This window comes from Saccopteryx leptura, chromosome 6 (assembly GCF_036850995.1).
Source record: "Saccopteryx leptura isolate mSacLep1 chromosome 6, mSacLep1_pri_phased_curated, whole genome shotgun sequence".
Taxonomy (NCBI): Eukaryota; Metazoa; Chordata; class Mammalia; order Chiroptera; family Emballonuridae; genus Saccopteryx; species Saccopteryx leptura.
The window spans coordinates 155302248-155326892 of record NC_089508.1 but is presented as its reverse complement, the minus strand read 5'-3'; the positions used below and the strand labels follow the sequence as shown (position 1 = coordinate 155326892).

At 41.3% G+C, this 24645-nt stretch overlaps 1 protein-coding gene across 7 annotated transcripts in view; it reads right to left on the bottom strand.

Annotated features, from left to right (window-relative positions):
* The window catches only part of MAPK9 (mitogen-activated protein kinase 9), a 96490-nt gene extending 89091 nt beyond the window's left edge, over nucleotides 1-7399 (bottom strand). For 4 of the 7 annotated variants that reach the window (XM_066344630.1, XM_066344629.1, XM_066344625.1 and 1 more), the window contains exon 1: nucleotides 7203-7338. The gene's annotated coding sequence lies outside the window, so the exon portion shown is untranslated. Of the gene's footprint in view, nucleotides 1-6986; nucleotides 7110-7202 lie in introns of those variants that run through there. The other 3 variants (XM_066344635.1, XM_066344626.1, XM_066344627.1) reach the window with 3 other exon arrangements.
* Nucleotides 7400-24645: the final 17246 nt, after the last annotated feature.

Here is a 24645-nt window from a genome sequence, read left to right as displayed (position 1 = left end):
GTGCCTTCAATAGTGACTGACTTGAGAGTAAAATTCTAATCCTTACCACAACAGAGGAATCTGCATGCCCTCTGGCCCTCTCGGGGAATACCAAATCACCTGAGAACAGTAGACACACTGGCTATTGCACACCTTCAGTCTCTGCCTGAGCTGTTCAGTCTGCCTGAAACGACTTCCCTCTCCCTTTGTTCTGGCCAATATTCGTCCTCCTTCAAAATCCAGTGCAAGCACTTGCTTCTTCTGCAAGTTTCCCCTCCAGCCTTTTCCTTCAAACTGTGTCAGGCATGCCCCTTTTTTTGCTACCACCACCTGTGTTCATTTTATATTGCAAGTCTATTTCTACTTCTATTCTGTGAGCTCCTTGAGGTAAGAAAATATGTCTGACTCACTTCTCAACCCCCTACGAACTACAAAGTGGGTGCCCAGTAGGCATTTGTTGAAGGCAAAACTGAGGGGGAGAATAAATGGGTAGGGCAGCCATTAGATCTAATGCAGTGGTTTAGATCAGGATGCTGGAGTCAGAGGGTAAATTCCAAAAAAACCTGTTAGAACTAATAAACAAATTCAGAAGAGTAGCAGGATACAAATCAATAGATAAAAATCTGCTATTTTTGTATACAGTAATAATGACCTCTCAGAAAGAGAAATTAAGAAAAAAATCCCATTTATAATTGCAACAAAAATAAAATACTTAGGAATAAACTTAACCAGAGGTTAAATACCTGTAGTATACATTACATTAATGAAAGAAATTGAAGAAGACACAAATAAATGAAAAGATATTCGATGCTCATGAATTGGAAGAATATTGTTAAGTAATATACATACACTCAAAACAATCTACAGATTCAATGCAATTCCTATAAGGAATCCAATGGTATTTTTCATAGGAATAGAATAGATAATCCTAAAATGTGTACGGAACCACAAAAGGTCCCCAAAAGCCAAAGCAGTCTTGAGGAAAAAGAACAAAGCTGAAGGCATCATTCTCCCCGATTTCAAAATATATTACAAAATTATAAAAATATGGTACTGGCATAAAACCCCACATAGAGATCAACAGAACAGAGAACCCAGAAATAAATCTACATCTACAGGATTAATTAATTACACTGTATATTCTTTGAGATCTTCAACAAATGGTGCTGGGAAAACTGGGCAGCTCTGTACAAAAGAGTAAAACAATCACTATCTTATATCATACACAAAAATTAACACAAAATGGAACTACCATATGATCCAGTAATGCCACTTTTGGGTATCTATTGAAAGAAAATTAAACACTAATTTAAAAAGATATATACTGCTCACAAAAACTAGGGGAATATTTCAAAAATAAATATGAAACGATTAAAAAAAGCAGCACTTGATTTTTTTTAATTAAACAAGAACATCAGAAAAGCCAACAAGTAAAAGAAAGTTGTTTGATTATGCAAATGAGGTGCAAAATCAGCTTTTATTTCATTGGTGAAAATGCACTATACAAAAGCCTGAAAGTACTGGAATATCTGCACATTCCCTGATCCCCTAATTTTTGTGAGCAGTATATATACACCCATATTCACTGCAGCATTATTTATAATCGCCAAGACATGAAAGCAACCTAAGCATGATATTTATCAATGGATAAATGAGTAAAGAAATTGTGGCATATATACAAAATGGAATATTATTCAGCCGTAAAAAGAAGGAAGTCCTGCCATTTGTGACAACAGGGGTAGACCTCAAGGGCATTATACTAAGTGAAATAAGTCAGACACAGAAAGACAAATACCATACAATCTTATATGTAAAATATAAAAACAAAAACAAATTAGCAAATAAAAAATCCAATAAAAAATCCAACAAATTAAATACAGAGAACATTGGTGGATGCCAGAGATGGGGGCTGGAGATAGGAGAAATAGGTGACAGAGGTCAAAACATAAAAACAATGTACTATCCTCCTCTAAACTACAGTTTACAGACAAGATTTAGAGTGTATATTTCTCACAATTGTCAAAATAGCTGCCTATATTAGGATTTATATATTTGCTATTCAAAATTTTAATTGTGGTATATAAAACAATAAAAGACATCTATGTAAAAATAAATTAAGACTCTGGAGTCAAAGGGCAGTGGGTCTGCCACTTAACTGGGTGACCTGGGGCAAATAATCATTTGTACTCATCTGTAAAATAATCATTACACTCATCTGTAAAATGGGGATAATTGCAGCATCAACCTTAGAGGTGAGCTCGCACAGAGCCCAGCACTGGTCAGTGCCCCAGTGGCAGCTGACATTAGAACAGATGCTACTACACCCATTACTGCTCCCCAAACAAATGTGTGAATTCTGAAAATGTGACCTAAAATCTGGGAAGTGCAAGAGCTGATGCCATGACTAATACTGGGAAAGCACCTCAGGGAAAGACAACAGGCAGGAGGCAATGCAAACAATTTACTTTCATTCCAGGGTGTGGCAGATGGGATGATGCTTCAAGAATTATTTTGAAGATATCTGCTTCACAGTATATAATAGTAACTATGTTTCTGAGAATACAGTTAAAAGTTGGTGAAACAGATTTTGATTTCAGAATCAGAGCTGGTGGATTTATTACCTGGGCTGCACTCTCGTGCCCAGTATAAAAATCAAGCTAGTAGCAGCATCAGTTGAGATATGCAATATTTAAATAGACTAACAAATTAAATCACTTAAGTTCCATAGAAATATATGTTGAAAAAATATATATGTATATATACACACATACTTTTCGTTTTAGAAAAAGTTATTTTAAAAGCAATTTCAGATCCTATTTAACATATTTGTTAATATTAATGCCTCCTTTTTAAGAAAAAATAAGAACTATCTAATTTGTAATTCATTTACCCTTAGAATCTATTTTTAATATTTGTGAAATGTTTCATAGTATATATATATAGTCTTTGCTTAGGAAAGATACAAAGGTAAAATTAGCTGTGGAGGGATGGTGGTGGTGGAATATTTTATAGGACCAAAAAACAAATAAAAACCAAAACCAAATAAATTAAATAACATCAAATTTGTTGAATTTCACTTTCTAACGTTTAGTAAACTTTCTCAGCTGTAAGGAATTCCTGTATTAAAATGATGACTACTCTCATTCAATATTTTTGTATCTACTAATTTATACTCCAACATTTTCTAAAGAGGACTTGAGGCATCAATTAAAAACATTTTAAGTGACGGCCACTGGCCAGAATTTTCCATGGATAGAGAGGCATCCCTGTGTATGGAGGTCACGGGTTCAAAACCAGGTCAGGGCACCTAGGAGAAGCAAGCACTGAGTGTAGAATTAAATGGAACAACTGAGTAAAAAATGCTTCTTTGTCTCTCTCTCTCTCTTTCCATCTCTCTATCCCAAATCAATGAAAAAACAAAACATTTTAAGTGGCAATTCAAAGGCCATATAAAATTGGAGATCCACAGTTCTTATTTTTTTTTCCATTGATGTGAGAGAGAAGCATCAATTCGTTGTTTCACTTAGTTGTTCCATTTAGTTGTGCACTCATTGATTGCTTCTCCTACATGCCCTGACTGGGGGTCAAACCCACAACTTCTAGTGCATAGGGTGGAGGTGTTATTCACTGAGCCACCTGGCCAGGGCTCCACAGTTCTTAAAAAAGTGAATTCTTATTGGGCAAAAGATATACAAACTTGTCTCCCAAATAATACATCCTCTTAATCAGTCATCCTCAACCTTTTTTGGGCCACAGACCGGTTTAATGTCAGAAAATATTTTCACGGACCGGCCTTTAGGGTGGGACGGATAAATATATCACGTGACCGAGACAAGCATCAAGAGTGAGTCTTAGACGGATGTAACAGAGGGAATCTGGTCATTTTTTAAAAATAAAACATCGTTCAGACTTAAATATAAATAAAACAGAAATAATGTAAGTTATTTATTCTTTCTCTGCGGACCGGTACCAAATGGCCCACGGACCGATACTGGTCTGTGGCCCGGGGGTTGGGGACCACTGCTCTTAATGACTCAATGGGTCTATGACTGAGTGTCAACTGCTGTTAACATCCCAGGGGGCCAGGCAGTGTTACTTGCCTCCAGACAGGAGAGTGCACCCTACCTAGGCAGGCACTCTGAATCTGACCAAGCTTCATCTAGATCCAACTATGAATTTTCAGGAAATACAGAGAAACACATTAAATTACACTGCAGAAAAAAAATTACAGAGATGTAATTAGTAACCCCCAACTATAAAAATGTTATAGAACAACCCAATCACTTCAACAACAAAAAACTAGAGGGGGAATCTATAGATTAAAAGACACTTAAAAGACCTATCAACTAATCACAATGTATGGACTTTATCTGGATCCTGACTCCAATAAACAAACAATTAAAGAAAGTAAAAAATGTATGGGACAATGGGAAATTTGAATACTGATCATTCATTTGGTTATATTAAGAAATTATGCTTTGCCTGACCAGGCAGTGGTGCAGTGGATAGAGCGTTGGCCTGGGATGCTAAGGACCCAGGTTCAAAACCCCGAGGTTGCTGGCTTGAGTGCGGGCTCACCAGTTTGAGTGCAGGGTCGCCAGCTTGAGCCTGGGATCATAGGCATGATCCCATGGTCACTGGCTTGACCACGGGGTCACTGGCTCGGCTGGAGCCCTCCAGTCAAGGCACATATGAGAACGCAATCAATAACAACTAAGGCGCTGCAACTATAAATCAATGCTTCTCATCTCTCTCCCTTCCCTGTTCCTGTCTGTCTGACTCTCTCTCTCTCTCACTAAAAAAAGAAATTATGCTTTTCCAAATTTAAAAAAGTCTTGTCTTTTAGAGACATACTGAAAAATTCATGAATAAAACAACCTATTTAGGGTTTGCTTGAAAATAATATTAGGTGAGGGTGTAAGTAGATGAAGTTAGGGATGATACAAGATTGACTAGGAGTTGATCATTGTTGAAGCTGGATACTATTTTTGAGACATATGTAAAGCTATCTATCTAACCTGTATATATGTTTGAAGGTCCTCATAATAAACAGTTGAAATTAAGACTGATACTGAAATTAGTTCACCAATCACAAAAGGCCAAGCACAAATTTAATTATTCTCAAGGAAAATTTTGTAAAAATGTCACCTTCTTAACCTGGAGTAAAGTATAACTACATATTTAGACCAAAAATAGCTGGACAATCCTTCTAAAGGGAGGGAAAAAGGTTAAATGAAGGAAAACATTAGCTAGATAAGATATTATTCTTCCAGAACAAATTAAAAAGCAAAAGGGAATGCTTGGAGCTGAGGGATCCAGGAAGGCACACTAATCTGGGAAAGACCTGGGTTCAAATTTCACCTCCCAGCTGCTTGCTATGAAGCAAACTCCTGAAACTGTCAACCCTCATTTCCTCTGCTGTAGAAATGGGTTTCACAGCTGCCACTCACAGGGCTCCTGTGCTAACCAGGTCCCCTGGCCTTAGGCTACCTTTCTGGCTCACGGTACCTCTTCTCTTCTGTGTTGCCGGCCCTAGAGGTCCACAATACTTCAACAAAGCTGAATCAGATCTGTATTTTGCTTGGCTCACAGCATATAAAAACTTTTTAAATTAGGTACTGCTAATATTTTAAAATCCAGAGAGTAAAAAAATTTGGAGTTCAGACTTCTTTTTTTAAATTGCTGGGTGAGGTCTGGTTCTCCAGGGTTCTCACCACCTGTCTTTTTTACTCCTGGTGCTGCAGACTGAATCTAGACCCCACACTGCCCTTTCCCACTTATGTGCCTCTCCTTCCCTGGTAAATTTCTCTCACCCTTCAAGGCCCAACTCCACCACCAACTGTCATCCTCTCCAGGTTTCCACGGTACAGCCTCTCCACTACAGCAGACCTCACACTGTACTGGCACTGTGTGTGTCCTCCTTCACTGCTGGGTTTTAGGGGTCTCTGGAGGAAGGCAACGTGTTGCCGTTGTATTTGTCCTCAAGGCTGAGCAGAAAGCCTGACCTAATTAATGCAGAATTCAGTACATGTATCCTGAATGTATGGAATTAGAGCTAAAACATTATGAAAATGTAAGCTTTTTATATCACAGCTTGTTCTGAGTGTTACAAAATAAAGGGGTCAGGACATTAAAATGAGAACAAGCATCCAACTGCTTCAATGTTTTATAAATTATTCAGAAGTCACTAAAAAACAGATAAAGCAGAGACAATAGGCAGGCAGTCATTCATTCCATTTAAATGCCCTGAACTGATTATGCACTCCTAATTTAAATGCCCTGAACTGCTACACCTGAGTACTTACTGTGTGCTTTCTAAACTGGGGATAAAGCAGGGTGGACAATCAGATAAATAATGTGTTTTCATAGGGGAAAAAACTGCACAAAACAATGCCTGAACGAAAAGGGTGGTTAAAGAAGGCCTCATGTTAAATGAAACATTTGACCAGAAGGAGCCAGTTGTGCAAAGAACTCAGAGACAACTCCAAGCCCTAGAAACAGCAAGTGCAAAGGTCCTAAGGTAAATAAACGGGGCTGCACGTTCAAGGCAGGTGAGAAGATGGCCGGGATGACAGAGCGCTGCGCTGGGTGCGGGCAGTGGAAGGGGAGGTGGGCAGGGCCCGCTCTGGCTTCGCTGGGCACTGAGTGAGCAATGACGAGGCACCGGGGGAGCGCGAGGATGGGGTCCGCCGGGCAGATGAGGAGGGAGTTGAGGGAGTTCTCGCTACACACTCAGCAAGCAGCGAGAGGCAGAATCCCAACCCCGTTGTCCACATTTGTGCCCTGGGCTCCGGCCGAGACGCTTTCCTACACATTCATATTGCCTGGCAACAGCCGTGTCCAAAAGGGGAGGCACGTCCCCACTTTCCCGAGGGGAAAGAGGGCAACTGTCAAGTCAGTGCCAAAGCCAAGGTCGCCGCAGGAATCAGACCCCAGACTCCTGAGCATCCCAGCGCGGTGTGCAGCCGCGCGCCACACAATCCGGGGAGTGGCGCCCCCATACCCACGGTTGGTCCGCTGGGGCTGGGCCGGGGAGCGGCCTGCCGTGAGGACAGGGGCGTCGGTGGGGCTTGCAGAGCCCGAAGCCCGGCGCCGCAGCGCCCAGTGCCGGGGCCCGTCACCCCTGGCCGACCCCGGCCGCACCGCCCTCCCGTCGCCCCTCCCCGGCTGGGCGGGCGCAGCTCGAGCAATCCTCGCCGGGCCTAGCTCGCCGCCGGGCTCACCTCGCCTCTCGCCGCTGCGCCGGGGGACCGGGAGGGCGGGCAGACTGGCGGCTCCTGCCCCGGGCTTCGCCAGCCGTCCCGCCCGCTCCGCCCCGTCGCCCCGCCGCCCCGCAGCCGCCGCGGGTATGAGGGTGCCGGGTCGCTACGACCCTTCCAGTTCGGCTCCCTCTGCTGCCAGCGCCGCCGCCGCGGCGCCCCTCCTGAGCGACCCGCACACCGACCAATCAATGTGCAGTGATTCGGCCTGGCGCAGCCAATAGCGCCAGGGGGCGGGCCGCTGCTGGGCGGCGGGCGAGCCCGGGCTCTGTGCGGACCAAGGGGCGCGGTGCGGCTGAGGGGCTCGTTGCGGGTTGGGGGCTGCAGGCACATCTCGCGGCGCCCCTGGAGTCCCCCCACGGTCCCTCGCCGCGGTGGCCTGTAGCGGAGCCAACCGAGAAGCAGACCATTGGGACAGAGAGCCTGGCCTCTAGGCTGCAGGTGCAAACTGGAGCGCCGAGGCGGCCTGGACAGGGACGGAACCGGCCCATTAAAGGAAGAACCGGGCGTCTCGGCGCCGGGCACTCCGGCATGTGATGGCCTCACGAAGGCGGAGCGTTGGACTCCGCTTCTCGCTGTCAACGGGCTTATAGGGATGCAGTCAGAAGTTGGGGATGGGGAAGTGGATGCCAAGGAGATGGCCATATCCAGACGAGTGTCCCCTGTCGGTCAGTGGCAGAGGGGAGGAGAGAACAGGCTAGCGCGCTTGGACTGGGTCAGACCAGTCTCAGAAGGGCAGGGCTGTAAATGAGCGGAAGAGAATGCAGTACCGAGGGCTCCCTAAGGCCTGGGGTCGGTTGACACTAACCTTTTGAGGCATCTCCCGCAGCCCTCCGGCCCCTTGGGCTCCTATGAAATGGTGGGAGAGGCCAGGGTATTGGCTGTTGCTGCTAGATCGTTTGGATGAGCACCCGCGGAGGAAAAGCTAGGAGGTTGGACGCAAGGCCGGGGTGGGGCGGTGCGGAGTGGTCCTTAAATGGGGTGGTAGGACTTTAGGGAAAAAGCAGCTGTTACTGGATGCCCGGGCCTACAGGGTGGGGGCCAAAATGGGGGGAAAGGAGCAGAACCCTCCATTTAGGGAGGTGAGGGGGCAGGAGGGTACGGAAGATTGTGGCAGAATTTGGGGAGGGCGGCAAGCCTGTGACCCAGAGTCAGGCTGGGAGGCACCAGAACCTCAGAGGAGGAGTGGTCTAGACTCTATCATGCAGAGGTCCCCAAACTTTTTACACAGGGGGCCAGTTCACTGTCCCTCAGACCGTTGGAGGGCCGCCACATACAGTGCTCCTCTCACTGACCACCAATGAAAGAGGTGCCCCTTCCGGGAGTGCGGCGGGGGGGCGGATAAATGGCCTCAGGAGGGCCGTAGTTTGGGGATGCCTGCAGGGGATCCCGCCGTGGTATCTCTCTTAGGCCCTCTCCCATCTTGGCCACCAGAGGGAGTTTTCTGAAATTGAGCAAGGCCCAGTGTCGGCTTGAAATTGTAGCTCCTGATTCTGGCCACTTGGTGGGCTCCTGCCCACAACCGTCCCCCTCTCAGTCTCATCTGCCACCTGCTCCAGTCATACAACAGAAAACAGGGAAGCAGAATTTTCACCATCGAGGCCTATGAAAATGAATTTTCACCACCTTCATTTTCACTAATGAAGCCTGGCGGTCACAGCTGTGGTTTTTACCAGGGAGCACTTGTGTGCTTCCCCTCAGAATAGGAAGGGGCAGCCATTCCCAGACATTCTCCAGCCCTGAGTTTACAGCACTCACCCCAAGCAAAGTTAGTACCAAAAATCAGTGTACACACACACACACCTGTACATATTTTATGTTGTTTTCTGAAAGGATTCTGCTTTTGGGAGACTTATGAAATACAGTGAAAAGAACTGAGTTGACAAGGGGGCACTGATCCATGCTTAGAAGAGTGCACAGAATTTTGTTTGAGGCCAACAAATGAGAGGATCCTACGCCAAGTGTGATCAGAATCTGGGGAGGACACATGAGCATGACTGACAGCTGATCTAGCCTGCCAGATAGGGAGAAGCAGTTGAGGAAGGCCTTGGCCAGGAGAAGCCCCAGCTGAAGCTGGAAAGCCAGCAGGAATGTGCTGGGCCAGTATTCTGGCCCAAGGGTTCAGAACTGAGGACCTGCATGCTGTGTTCAGGGAACCTGAACATATCACCTGGTTTTGCCGGAGATGGACAGTTATGAGGATCTTGAGCGGGGTGGACAGGACTGAGCTGGCTTCAGCTCACTGATATGCCTTGTTTGGCCCAGAGAGTTTTTATTATTATTATTATTATTTTAATTGAGAGAAGGAGAGGCAAAGAAACAGACTTCCACATGCACCACGACTGGGATCCACCCAGCAAGCAAGCCCCCTATGGGGCGATGCTCTGCCCATATGGGTGTTGCTCTGTTGCTCAGCAACTGAGCTATTTTTAGCACCTAAGGAGACCAGGGAGCCATCCTCAACCCCCAGGGCCAACTCCCTGGAATAAGTCAAACCATGGCTGCAGGAAGGGGGGAGAGAGAGAGAAGAGGAAGAGAGAGTGGTGGAGAAGCTGATAGTCACTTCTCCTGTGTACCCTAACCAGGAATCGAACCCAGGACAACCCAGTCAACACTCTACCACTGAGCCAAATGGCCAGGGCCACCCCAGAGAGTTTTTTAAATTGCCAACTTAAAAATTGGGAGCTTGCACTTGAAAAATCTCAATTGATGGTTTCATTTATATAAGTTAGAAGCTCTGGCAACATGTGGCCTACATTCCCAGAGGGCAGTGGTTAGCTGGAACTGAGTGGTAGCTGCCATTTATGCAAAGCTCCCAATTCACCATAGTCTTCACCACTCCCTACTACCCACCTCTGTCTGCAACTTCACTCATCCCTTACCTGCTGGCCCTTGGGAGCCCTGGTTGTGGAGGTAAAGGACAGCTATTGAGGGGGGTTAAGAAAGTGAGTGATGTGAGTTATTTTGGAAAGATTTCTAGGGCACATGAAGTTTCAGGGATAAAAGGGTTAAGGCCACAAGACCAGTAAGGTGTCAAGAGAAAGGAACTGATTGTATAACAATTTCAAAACTTTAGGGAAATGCAAATTAAAATTACAATGAGCAACCATTACTAGGATGACTATAATAAAAAAAACAAAACACAGACAATATCTGTGATGATATGGAGCAACTGGAAATCTCATACACCACCAACAGGTGGGAAAGCAAAATGGTATATCACTTTGGAAAACAGTGTGGCAGTTTCTGACAACATTAAACATACACCAATTATACCACTCTACTGTCCTATTTCTATGTATGTATCTGAGAGAAAAATGTCCACACAGAGAGCTGTACATGAATGTTTATATGAGCTTTATTAAAAACAAAAACTAGAAATAACCCATATGTCTATAATGTAGTGGGTGGATGAACTGCATGAATCCAGTGGGTGGATGTACAGCCATCCAGTGGGCTATTATCTGGCAACAGGAAGGACTAACCTGCCAACAAGAGCACAAATGGATGAGTAACAAAAACATCATGCTAACTGAAAGCAGCCAAACATAAGGCTGCATCACCTATGAGTCCATTTATATGACATTCTGAAAAAGCAAAATCAGATTAGTGGTGGCAAAGGTCAAGTGGAGGAAGGAGAATGACTACCAGAGGCCATGTGGTAATTTTCTGAGATAATGGGTATACTTAATATTTTTTTAAGTGAGAGGAGGGGAGATAATGAGACAGACTCCTGCATGTGCCACCCATGGGACCCACCCAGCAACCCCCATATAGGCTGCTGCTCAAATCAACCGAGCTATCTTCAGTGCCTGAGGCTGATGCTTGGACCAACTGAGTTATCCTCAATGCCCAGGCCTAAGCTTGAACCAATCAAGCCACTGGCTGCAGAAGGGGAGGAGAAAGAGAAAGGGAAAAGGGAGGGGTGGCAAAGAAGCAGATGGTCACTTTTCATGTGTGCCCTCATGGGGGATGGAATCCAGGATGTGCACATGCCAGGCTGACACTCTATCCACTGAGCCAACCAACCAGGGCCAGGATATACTCTATATTTTCATTATGATGGTGGTGATGTGACTATATATTTCTCAAAACTCAGAATGTGCACCTAAAAAGGTTGACTTGTAATACATATAAATTATACTAGAACGATGTAAAAGAAAAAAAGTCTTTTTAAGAGAGGGAAGATTCTGGCTGGTTTGCTCAGTGGATAGAGCTTTGACTTGGTGTGTGGACATCCCATGTTCAGTCCCCAGTCAGGGTACACAGAAGAAGCAACCATCTGAATCTCCTCCCTCCTTCTCCCCTTTCTCTCTTTTTTCCCCTCTCACAGCCAGTGGCTCAGTTGGTTCGAGCTTGGTCCCCTGGGTGCTAAGGATGGCTTGGTTGGCCTGAGTGTCAGCTTTCAGGGCTGAGGATAGCTCCATTGATTAAAGCATTAGCCCTGGACAGAGGTTGCTAGGTGGATCCTGGTAAGGGTGTATATGGAGGTCTATTTCCCTTTTTCTCAGAAAGAGAGAGAGAGAGCTATGAAATTGTCAAATGGTAAAGGTAGGATGAGGGAGGAGAATGGGTCAGGAAGGATGCCATGGTTTTTGGCTTGTTTTTTGGATTGGGGCTTTTACCTTTGGCCTGCTCACCCTCCTAGTGTGATGAAGACCTTTTCAAGCCAGCATCCTAGCTACTCATCCACTGTCCCCTTCCCCCTCTCCTTCAGCTCTGTGGTCCTGGCTGTATACCTTCTGGGATAAAGGCCACCAGCTCTTCCCTCCTCCTGAGACCTCACTGCTTCTCCCCTGCCCTTAACTTGGCTCCTTGATTGCATTGTTGGACACTAAGCAGAAGAGAGTGCAGGAAGAAGGAAGAGCTCCATCTTCACTCCCTGAAAGGGGCGTGCTAGGGGCACTGGGGCTGGCCAAGGGCCAGAGTGCTGACATGTGTCCATGACTCTAATCTCATCATCCATCCTTAACTGGCCTGGGTTCCAGTGGGCTCGCCACTTAGTTGGCCTCTTCTGGACAAAGCATTCACTTCTCCTAGCCTCAGCTTTGTGGGGATGGTGTGGGTGATGGTCTCAGCCTGATGAGGATGTAGCAAGAACTCAGGGGGGTGGGTCACAGATCATGTATGCAGTGGGGTGAGCATCCTCATGCTGGCCTCCCCAGTCCCTTCTCCCACCTTTTACCAGGACCAAAGAGGTGCAGGGGGTGGGTGCAAGTCATGACTGTTTCAGATGTCTGTTATAGCAGACCACATTGCACTTAAACCAATAGGGCAATTATTGAGAGGTTTTTCACACTGGAGGGGTTGGGGGCATGGGAAATGGAGAGGCAGGGCTGGAGCTGGCCTCAGAACTGCAGGCCAGAGAACCAGGTTGAGGCCTTGGAAGTCATGGGCAAACTGTTCCTCATGTCCCCATATTTATGTGCTGGCCTTTTTCCTGTGTCATCTGCTTTTACACTACCCAAGAGTCAGGCCCTCTGTCCTAAATGCTGTTTGAAAACCTCCAGAGGAGGGCTCTGATGGTCCTGCTGGGCTGGGCTTCCACTCCTGGGCATGGCAGTCAGGTTCAGGTGAGTACATGGCAGGAGAAAGGGCAGAAACAGTGGGAAAGGCAGAAGTCTGGGGGTGATAAGAAAGAGGATGTCTGAGCCGGGGGGGGGGGGCACAGCTGAGGGCCTGGAAACTGTATGGAAACAAGGCTGCTGTATAACTGTGTGACTGAATGCTGACCAGTGGCTCTCAGCCATCCTCCTCCAGGCAGCTCATGCAGCACCAGCCCCTGGACTCCTGCTCTTCTCTGGAAGCCTTACAGCCTAAAGGAAAAGCCTGTTTCCCCTGCATCAACCCCCCCCCCAAACTTCCCGGGATTGCCCAGCAGTAAATCTTGGCATCAATAGGCCCCACTGTGTGCTCAGAACTATCCCCCCTTTGAATCTGATTAGACAGCCCAAGGTCATGTGGCAAAGAAAATTAAGACAATCAAATAGAAAATGCATCCAGAAAGAAACAGAGTATTTGGAGAAAGAAATTCCCAAAGGAAAAGAAAATATTAATGCAGGCTTCAGAGAGAGAGAGAGAAAATGAAAATATATTGTGTCCTTGAAATGAGAACTAGTCGTTAAAAAAATTATTCAGCACACAAATTATGTGCTTGCTCTCCCAGCTGAGATGGCCTAGAAGCAATGATGTCCCAGTAGCAATAGCACACCTTGAGCCCAGGTCTTGTCTCCAATATAAGAAGCTGGGCTGATTCCAGGGCCACGGCAAAGGATATACAAGATGGGCCTGGAGTAGCTTGTAGTGCAAGAAAGTAAGGACATGCTCACAAAGGACACACACAAAGAATGTGAAGACATGTCATAAGGGCACAAGAGAAACAAAATAAACAACATAGTATTGAACTATGACTCAAAATATAAAATAAATATCCATGAGTTTGTAGTGATATAGATATAAATAAATAATTTAATGAATAAAATAAATGGGGAAGAATAAACACATCTGTACTAAATTCCAAATAATTGATGGGTATGCTACCCTCTCAAAGAGGTGAAGCACAACTCTTTCCTCTGTATGTGGGGCATAAACATAGTGACTTTCCTCCAAAGAGTTCAATATGGAAAAGAGGAAAAAATAGAACATCTCACAAACACGACCTCAGCTAGGTGACCAATGATAAAACATGTTGATAATATGTATCCTGGATATAAAGTGATGAGAAGGGCACTTCTGTAGTCTTCCTCCTAAAAACACATGAGCCCAGTCTAAGCACGAGAAAAGCATCAGAAAAACCCAAATGTGGGATATTCCACAATATAGTCATCAATGGTCCTGAAAACTGTCAAGGTAATCAAAAACAATAAAAATCTGAGAAACTGTCAGACCCAAAAAGAACTAAAGGAGACGTAATATGGTGTCCTCAAATAGGAAGAGGGCATTTGATACAAACTAAGGAAATATGAATACAGTATGGACTTTAATTAATTAGAAATAGTATACATATTATAAAAAAATAGCATAAAAAGAGCTCTTGGGTTTTTCCATCTGGCAGCAGTCAGAGGAAGTTGCATGAGGTACCATTGGCCATATAGCCCACAGGCTGTCACCAGGCTTTTCAAGATGCAATAGAATAGAGAACCTATGAGTTGAAGATGAATGAAGGTTGTCATGATGACTGTTTTCTAAAAATGTATCACAAAGGATGACTAAACCCCTATGAGCACAATTGCATGTGACAAGTATATAGGTAGCTGTGGTATTTAAAATTTCTTCATTACCTCAGATGTAGCATGCAAAACATGATTTGCTCAGATTTTGGATAGAAAAACAAAAAAAATGGTCAAGAAGAAATGCATTGAAGCAAATGATAAAAATTAATATTTTATTTAACATTGATCAGTTCACAATAAATTGTGTAGAAAATACATGTTTTAATACTTTTAATTGCTGGGCAATATTTTTTTAAAAAATGAAACAAAAATAAAATAAAAAGAGCTCTTGCATATTAAATGATGTTGACAGAATTTTTTAAAAAATGTTTGTAGTAGGCTGGCAGCAAGATGGCAATGGACTAGGTGGACGTACCAACTTCCACCTCCCAGAACCAAAGCAGATTACAACTTAATTTTAAGAACTATCATCTGGAAAAACCAACTTTGAACTAAACTAAGAGGATTCCTTAACCAAGGAATACCAAAGAAGCCACACTGAGATTGGTAGGAAAAGCGGAAATGCAGAAAGGGGTGCCCAGCTCCTGGGAGCAAATGGCAGCCCAGAGAGACTCACATGGTGGGAAGTGAGTTTAGGGGAGAAGGGAGGGTCCTGGGTCCCAGAAACAAAGCCCCAGCCTGCAGCTCCAGAGCCTAAAAGAAGCGTATGCACAGTATTTAGCTGTGAAATGAGTCAGAATACTGTTTGTGAGAAAGAGACATATTTCTCAGACCCAGGATTGTTCTTAAAGGGACCATGCAGAAAACCTCTTTCACAACCACTCACCCGGGGTTCTGGGGGATGGGGAGAGAGGAGAGGTTCAGATTAGCAGGAAGAGAGTGTAATCTAGGAGGCACAGGCAGAAACACTTTGAGGGACAGCCACCCTAATCCCTAGGCTGAGTTACTCCCCAAATCTAAAGTGAGTATTACCCCTGGAACCAGCAATACCAGCAAAGGGAAGCAAGACACCAGTCAAACAAGCTCTTCAGTGGCACTCAGAGCAGAGTCACTTAGAAGGAGGAAGCCTTAAGGAATATAGTATTGAGTGCTAGGGTCTGAGCTGCAGTGCCCCCAACCAAACTGCTGAAGGCTAGCCAGAGGGCAGGCAGTGGTGGGACGCAGAAGCACAGTCAAGTTGGCAGGGGCAGAAGCGGGGCCTGCCACAACTGAGGCCCAGTGTGAGCTCAGTCTCTCCCGGTGGGGGCAGAAGGGGCACACCAAAGTGGTCCCACAGGCTGTGGGCTGGCCTGAAAACCTGCCTGGAGGGGAAAGGCAAAAGCCTGCGAACTGCTGAGACTTGTGACTGAGCACCACACACAGCCCCACCCGACCCACAGAGCTGGAACTTGCGGCCCAACTTGTGAGTGCAGCTCCAACTGCAAGGGTGGGGCGAAAGCCTGGAAACAGGCGCAGACCTGTGGCTGAGCAAAGGTGCTCACCCCTGCCTACTGTGCCGAGGCTTGCGGCCCGGGAGCAGCACGTAGCCCCACTTATGGGGGCAAGGTTCTAGACCCAGGCACATGAATACAGCCCCTCTCATGGAGGAGAGGCAGAAACAGCAGTGACAGCCACAGCCGGCTGGTGCCAGCAATGCCCATTCATACTCAAATGCCGAGGCAGTGGCAGAGGGGGTGGTGGGCCTGCAGACAGATCACACATAGGGAACACAGAGGCCACACCCATTGGACTCCTGTGACCACACAGAAACCACACTCACTGGACTCCTGTGGCCACACTCTTCCTATACACAGACAAAATGAGAAGGCAGAGAAATGCAACTCAGTTGAATAAAGAGAAATAGCCAGAAAAGAACTTGAATGAGTCAGATATAACCAAATTACCTGATGCAGAGTTTAAAATAATGATTATTAGGATGCTCAAAGATCTTAGAACAACAATAGATGGTCATAACAAACAACTAAATAAAGAGATAGTAAGTATAAAAAAGAAAATTGAAATAATAAAAAAGAATCAGTCAAAAATGAAAAATAAAATATCAGAAATGAAGACCACAATGGAAGGAATTAAAAGCAGGATGGATGAAGCTGAAGATCAAATCAGCAAGTTAAGGGACAAGATAAACAAAGACATGGAAGCAGAGCAGAAAAAAGAAAAGAGACTCAAAAAGTCTGAGGAAACTCTAGGAGAGCTCTGTGACAACATGAAGAAAAATAATATCCGCATCATAGGGGTTCCTGAATAAGAAGAGAAAGAACAAGGGATAGAGACTTTGTTCAATCATATCATAGCTGAAAACTTCCCTAAATTGATGCAGGAAAAAGTCACACAAGTTCAAGAAGCACAGAGAATTCCATTAAAGAGAAACACAAAGAAATCTACACCAAGACACATCATAATTAAAATACCAAAGCTAAGTGATAAAGAGAAAATATTAAAAGCTGCTAGAAAAAAAAAGACTATCACTTACAAAGGAGCCCCCATAAGGATGACATATGATTTCTTAACAGAGAGACTTGAGGCCAGAAGGGAATGGCAAGAAATATTCAAAGTAATGCAGAACAAGAGCCTATAACCAAGACTACTTTATCCAGCAAGGATAGCTTTTAAAATTGAAGTAGAAATAAGAAGCGTCCCAGACAAAAAAAACAAAACAAAAAAAAACAACAACAAACAAACTCAAGAAGTTCATTACAGCCAAACCAATGCTGCAAGAAATGTTAAGGGGCCTGTTGTAAACAGAACAAAGGGAGAAAAGAATATAGCAAAAAAGGAATACAGATTGAAAGAATAAAATGGCAATAAACAACTACATATCAATAATAACCTTAAATGTAAATGGATTAAATGATTTGATCAAAAGACATAGCGTAGCTGTGTGGATAAGAAAACAGGACCCATACATATGCTGTCTACAGGAGACACACCTTAAAACAAAAAATGCACATAAACTGAAGGTAAAAGGATAGAAAAAACATTTCATGCAAATGGAAATGAAAAAAAAAAGCTAAGGTAGCAATATTTATATCAGACAAAATGGACTTTAAAACAAAGGCTATAGTAAGAGATAAAGAAGGTCACTACATAATGATAAAGGGAGGAATTCAACAGGAAGATATAACCATTATAAATATCTACACACCTAATATAGGAGCATCAACATATTATATATAAAGCAGACTTTGATGGATATAAAGGGTGAGATCAACAGCAATACTATAATAGTAGGGGATTTCAATACCCCACTAACATCACTAGACAGTTACTGAAGAAAGAAAATTAACAAAGAAACAGCAGAATTATGGACACACTAGATCAACTGGATTTAATAGGTATTTTCAGAACTTTTCATCCTAAAGCAGCAGAATATACATTCTTTTCAAGTGCTCATGGTACATTCCTAGGATAGACCACATGTTAGGGCACAAAAGAGGTCTCAACAAATTTAAAAAGATTGAAATCATATCAAGTATTTTCTCTGTTCACAATGGCATGAAATTAGAAATCAACCACAACAGAAAAACTGAAAAATATTCAAACACATGGAAACTAAATAGCATGTTATTAAATAACAAATGGGTTAACAATGAGATCAAAGAAGAAATTTAAAAATTCCTGGAAATGAATAATAATGAGCATACAACAACTCAAAATTTATGGGACATAGCAAAAGCAGTCCTGAAAGGGAAGTTCATAGCATTACAGGCATACCTTAAAAGGCTAGAAAAAGCTCAAATAAACAACCTAACCCTGCATCTAAAAGAACTAGAAAAAGAACAGCAAGTAAAGCCCAGAGGTAGTAGAAGGAAGGAAATAATAAAGATCAGACCAGAAATAAATGACATAGAGGCTAAAGAAACAATACAGAGGATCAATGAAACAAGGAGTTGGTTCTTTGAAAAGGTAAACAAGATTGATGAACCTTTAACCAGACTCACCAGGAAAAAAGAGAGAGGACTCAAATAAATAAAATTAGAAATGAGAGTGGAGAAATAACTGACACTACAGAAATACAAAGGATTGTAAGAAAATACTATAAAGAACTGTATGCCAAAAAATTAGACAACTTAGATGAAATGGACAAATTTCTTGAAACATAATATTTTAAAAATCAATTGGCAAGAATTGGAAAACCTAAACAGACTGATTACAACAAATGAGATCGAAACAGTTATCAAAAAACTCCCAACAAACAAAAGCCTGGGGCCCAATGCCTTCACAATATTCAAAGAAGAACTAACTCCTATCCTTCTCAAGATATTTCAAAATTTTCAAGAGGAAGGAAGACTTCCAAGCTCCTTTTATGAGGACAGCATAATTCTGATTCCAAAACCAGGAAAAGACAACACAAAAAAAGAAAATTATAGGCTAATATCCCTGATGAATCTAGATCAGGGGTAGTCAACCTTTTTATACCTACTGCCCACTTTTGTATCTCTGTTAGTAGTAAAATTTTCTAACCATCCACTGGTTTCACAGCGATGGTGATTTATAAAGCAGGGAAGTAACTTTACTTTATAAAATTTATAAAGCAGAGTTACAGCAAGTTAAAACATATAATAATAATTACTTACCAAGTACTTTAAGTTGGATTTTCACTGTTTGGCAGAATAAATTCTTTATAAAAACAACTTACTATAATTAAATCTCTCTTTTTATTTATACTTTGGTTGCTCCACTACTGCCCACTATGAAAGCTGGAATGCCCACTAGTGGGCGGTAGGGACCAGGTTGACTACCACCGATCTAGATGCTGAAATCCTCAACAAAATATTAGCCAACCAGATCCAGCAATAGATGAAAAGAATCATACACCATGACAAAGTGGGATTTATTCTGGGGAGACAAGGCTGGTACAATGTTTGCAAATCAATCAATGTGATTCATCACATAAACAAAAGGTAGGACAAAAACCACATGATAATTTCAATAGATGCAGAAAAAGCATTTGATAAAATCCAGCACCCATTCATGATCAAAACTCTCAGCAAAGTGAGGAATAGAGGGAACATATCTCAACATGATAAAGGCCATTTATGACAAACCCACAGCCAACATCATACTCAATGGGCAAAAATTGAAAGCAATCCCCTTAAGATCAGGAACAAGGCAGGGGTGCCCCCTTTCACCACTCTTATTCAACATAGTCCTAGAAATCCTAGCCACAGCAATCAGACAAGAAGAAGAAATAAAAGGCATCCAAATTGGAAAAGAAGTAAAACTATCATTATTTGCAGATGATATAATATTGTATATAGAACACCCTAAAGTCTCAGTCAAAAAACTACTGGACATGATAAATGAATTCAGCAATGTGGCAGGATATAAAATTAATACTCAGAAATCAGAGACATATTTATATACCAACAATGATCTGTCTGAAAAAGAAATTATGAAAACAATCCCCTTCACTATTGCAACAAAAAAATAAAGCATCCAGGAGTAAATTTAACCAAGGAAATTAAAGACTTGTATTTGGAAAATTATAAAATATTGATAAAAGAAATCAAGGAAGATACAAACAAGTGGAAGCATATACCATGCTCATGGTTAGGAAAAATAAATATTATTAAAATTATTAAAATTATCTATATTACCCAAAGCAATCTATAGATTCAATAAAATAAAATACCAATGACATACTACAAAGATATAGGACACATATTCCAAAAATTTATATGGAACCAAAAAAGAACACGAATAACCTCAGCAATCTTAAAAAAGAATAAAGTCGAAGGTATCATACTTCCTGATGTCAAGTTATACTACAAGGCCATTGTACTCAAAACAGCTTGGTATTGGCATAAGAACAGGCATATAGATCAATGGAATGGACCAGAGAACCCAGAAATAAATCCACACCTTTATGGACAACTGATATTTGACAAAAGAGGGAAGAGCATACAATGGAGTAAAGACAGCCTCTTCAACAAATGGTGTTGGGAAAATTGGACAGCTACCTGCAAAAAAAATGAAACTAGACCACCAACTTACACCATTCACAAAAATAAACTCAAAATGGACAAAAGACTTAAATGTAAGTCATAAAACCATAAGCATCTTAGAAGAAAATATAGGCAGTAAGCTCTCCGACATCTCTCGCAGCAATATATTTGCTGATTTATCTCCACGGGCAAGTGAAATAAAAGACAGGATAAACAAATGGGACTATATCAAATTAAAAAGCTTTTGCACAGCTAAAGACAATAAGTGGTACCCTCTTTTTTTCCTCTCTCTCTCTTTCTTTTCTCCCTCTATATTAGTTTCTTCTTTTCTCCTTTACGTCTCCTCTCATTCAAATGTCAATAACGAACAAATTATCTTATCTGGGACTCAAACTTAAGTTTGTGGCATTTTGGGGGGTTTTTACTTCACCTTTTTAACTCACTAGCAGTGCTCCCATCCCTGGCTCTCCATTTTATCTAGTTCTTATTCCACTAAATACAATAGTAATTTTTTAATTTGTCCCCCCATTTTCCTGTTTCCCTCTTATTCCTCTCATCATAACTCTTAGTCAACCAACACCTAAAAGCAAATCATTTTACTCTTGACCCAAATTTTTTTCTTATTTGCTTTTTGTGGGACCATAACCCAGTTTTTATTCTTTTTCTTTTTGGCCCCTTTATTACTTCTCCCCAATTCAGGCCCTCCATTACAGGCATTGTTTGTTCTATTTAGTACAATATAATTCACAGTTTACCAAAACATTTTCTCAAGAAAGAGGGGAGAGAAGAGGAGAGGAAAAAAGGAGGGGAGGGAATAATTTCTTTTTAAAAAATTTTTATTTTATTTTATTTTTCTTTATTTAATTATTAATTTTTTTTTAAAAAAACAACTCTTTGATTTTTTATTTTTTTAACTTTTTATTCTTTATTAAATCTCATTAATATCAACAAAACCACCCTCAGATGCCATTAAGGAAGAGAAAATCGAATATCATGGATAAAAAAGAAAGAGAGGTAACACAGATAGATGAGGAAAAATCTATGGAGAAAAAATTTAATATATTGGAAACCTTGGAGTTAAACGACAGAGAATTTAAAATAGAAATCCTAAAAATACTCAGAGATATACAAGAAAACACAGAAAGGCAATTTAGGGAGCTCAGAAAACAACTCAATAAACACAAAGAATATATTTCCAAGGAAATTGAAACTATAAAAACAAATCAAACAGAGATGAAAAACTCAATTCACAAGCTGAAAAACGAGGTAACAAGCTTAGCTAATAGAACAGGCCAGATAGAAGGTAGGATTAGTGAAATAGAAGACAAGCAACTTGAGGCACAACAGAGAAAAGAAGAAAGAGACTCAAAAATTAAAAAAAATGAGATAGCCCTACACGAATTATCTGACTCCATCAAAAAGAATAACATAAGAATAATAGGTATATCAGAGGGAGAAGAGAGACAAAATGGAATGGAGAACATACTCAAACAAATAATAGATGAGAACTTCCCAAGCCTGTGGAAAGAACTAAAGCCTCAAATTCAAGAAGCAAACAGAACTCCAAGTTTTCTTAACCCCAACAAACCTACTCCAAGGCACATCATAATGAAATTGGCACAAACCAATGACAAAGCAAAAATTCTCAAGGTAGCCAGGGAAAAGAAGAATACAACATATAAAGGAAGGCCCATTAGATTATCATTCGATTTCTCAACAGAAACTCTACAAGCTAGAAGAGAGTGGGCCCCAATATTTAAAATCCTGAAAGAGAGGAACTTTCAGCCACGAATACTATACCCATCAAAGCTATCCTTCAAATATGAAGGAGAAATAAAAACATTCACAGATATAGAAAAGATGAGGAAATTTATCATCAGAAAACCCCCACTCCAGGTATTACTAAAGGGGGTTCTCCAATCAGATACAAAGAACAAAAAACAAACAAAAAAACAAAAAAAGCCACAAGTAAAAGCTCCAAGAAGAACACAATAAAACCAAATTTAAACTGTGACAACAACAAAAAGAAAGGGGGGTAGAGGATGGAGATTAACAGTAGCAAAAGATGATGGAGTGCAAAAGTACTCACAAAATAGTGCACTACAATGAACAGGGTAGGAACCCTTTTCATTATTAAAGGTAACCACCATTGAAAAAACCACCACAGAAGCACATGATTTAAAAAAGATAGCAACAGAGGAAAGATGTATGGAAAACAACCAAATAAAAACAAAAGATAGAAAAATGAAAGAGAAGGATCAAACAAGACACAAAACTAACAGAAAGCAATCTATAAAATGGCAATAGGGAACCCACAAGTGTCAATAATTACACTAAATGTAAACAGATTAAACTCACCAATAAAAAGGCACAGAGTAGCAGAATGGATTAAAAAAGAAAATTCAACTGTATGCTGCCTACAAGAAACTCATCTAAGTAACAAGGATAAAAAGAAATTCAAAGTGAAAGGATGGAAAACAATACTCCAAGCAAATAACATCCAAAAAAAAAAGCAGGCGTAGCAATACTCATATTTGATAATGCTGACTACAAGACAGCAAAAGTACTCAGAGACAAAAAATGGCCATTTCATAATGGCTAAGGGGACACTGAATCAAGAAGACATAACAATTCTTAATATATATGCACCAAACCAAAGAGCACCAAAATATATAAGACAGCTACTTATTGACCTTAAAACAAAAACTGACAAAAATACAATCATACTTGGAGACCTCAATACACCGCTGACGGCTCTAGATTGGTCATCCAAACAGAGAATCAACAAAGATATAGTGGCCTTAAACAAAACACTAGAGCACCTGGATATGATAGACATCTACAGGACATTTCATCCCAAAGTAACTGAGTATACATTTTTCTCCAGTGTACATGGATCATTCTCAAGAATTGACCATATGTTGGGCCACAAAAACAACATCAGCAAATTCAGAAAAATCGAAGTTGTACCAAGCATATTTTCTGATCATAAAGCCTTGAAACTAGAAATCAACTGCAAAAAAGAGGGAAAAAATCCCACAAAAATGTGGAAACTAAACAACATACTTTTAAAAAATGAATGGGTCAAAGAAGAAATAAGTGCAGAGATCAAAAGATATATACAGACAAATGAAAATGACAATACAACATATCAGAATCTATGGGATGCAGCAAAAGCAGTGATAAGAGGGAAGTTCATATCACTTCAGGCCTATATGAACAAACAAGAGAGAGCCCAAGTGAACCACTTAACTTCACACCTTAAGGAATTAGAAAAAGAAGAACAAAGACAACCCAAAACCAGCCAAAGAAAGGAGATAATAAAAATCAGAGCAGAAATAAATGAAATAGAGAACAGAAAAACTATAGAAAAAATTAATAGAAGAAGGAGCTGGTTCTTTGAAAAGATCAACAAAATTGACAAACCCTTAGCAAGACTTACCAAGGAAAAAAGAGAAAGAACTCATATAAACAAAATCCAAAATGTAAGAGGAAAAATTACCATGGACACTGTAGATATACAAAGAATTATTGTAGAATACTATGAAAAACTTTTTGCCACTAAATTCAACAACCTAGAAGAAATGGATAAATTCCTAGAACAATACAACCTTCCTAGACTGAGTCAAGAAGAAGCAGAAAGACTAAACAGACCTATTAGTGGAAAAGAAATAGAAAAAACCATTAAAAACCTCCCCAAAAATAAAAGTCCAGTCCCAGATGGCTATAACAGCGAATTTTATCAAACCTTCAAAGAAGACTTGGTTCCTATTCTACTGAAAGTCTTCCAAAAAATTGAAGAAGAAGCAATATTTCCAAACACATTTTATGAGGCCAACATAACCCTCATACCAAAACCAGGCAAGGTTGGTACAAAAAAAGAAAACTACAGACCAATATCTCTAATGAATACAGATGCTAAAATACTAAACAAAATACTAGCAAATTGAATACAACAACATATTAAAAAAATAATACATCATGATCAAATGGGATTCATCCCAGAATCTCACAGATGGTTCAACATATGTAAAACGGTTAATGTAATACACCATATCAACAAAACAAAGAACAAAACCCACATGATCTTATCAATAGACGCAGAAAAGGCTTTCCATAAAATACAACACAATTTTATGTTTAAGACTCTCAACAAAATGGGTATAGAAGGAAAATATCTCAACATGATAAAGGCCATATATGATAAACCATCAGCTAACATCATATTAAATGGCACTAAACTGAAGGCTTTCCCCCTTAAATCAGGAACAAGACAGGGTTGTCTACTCT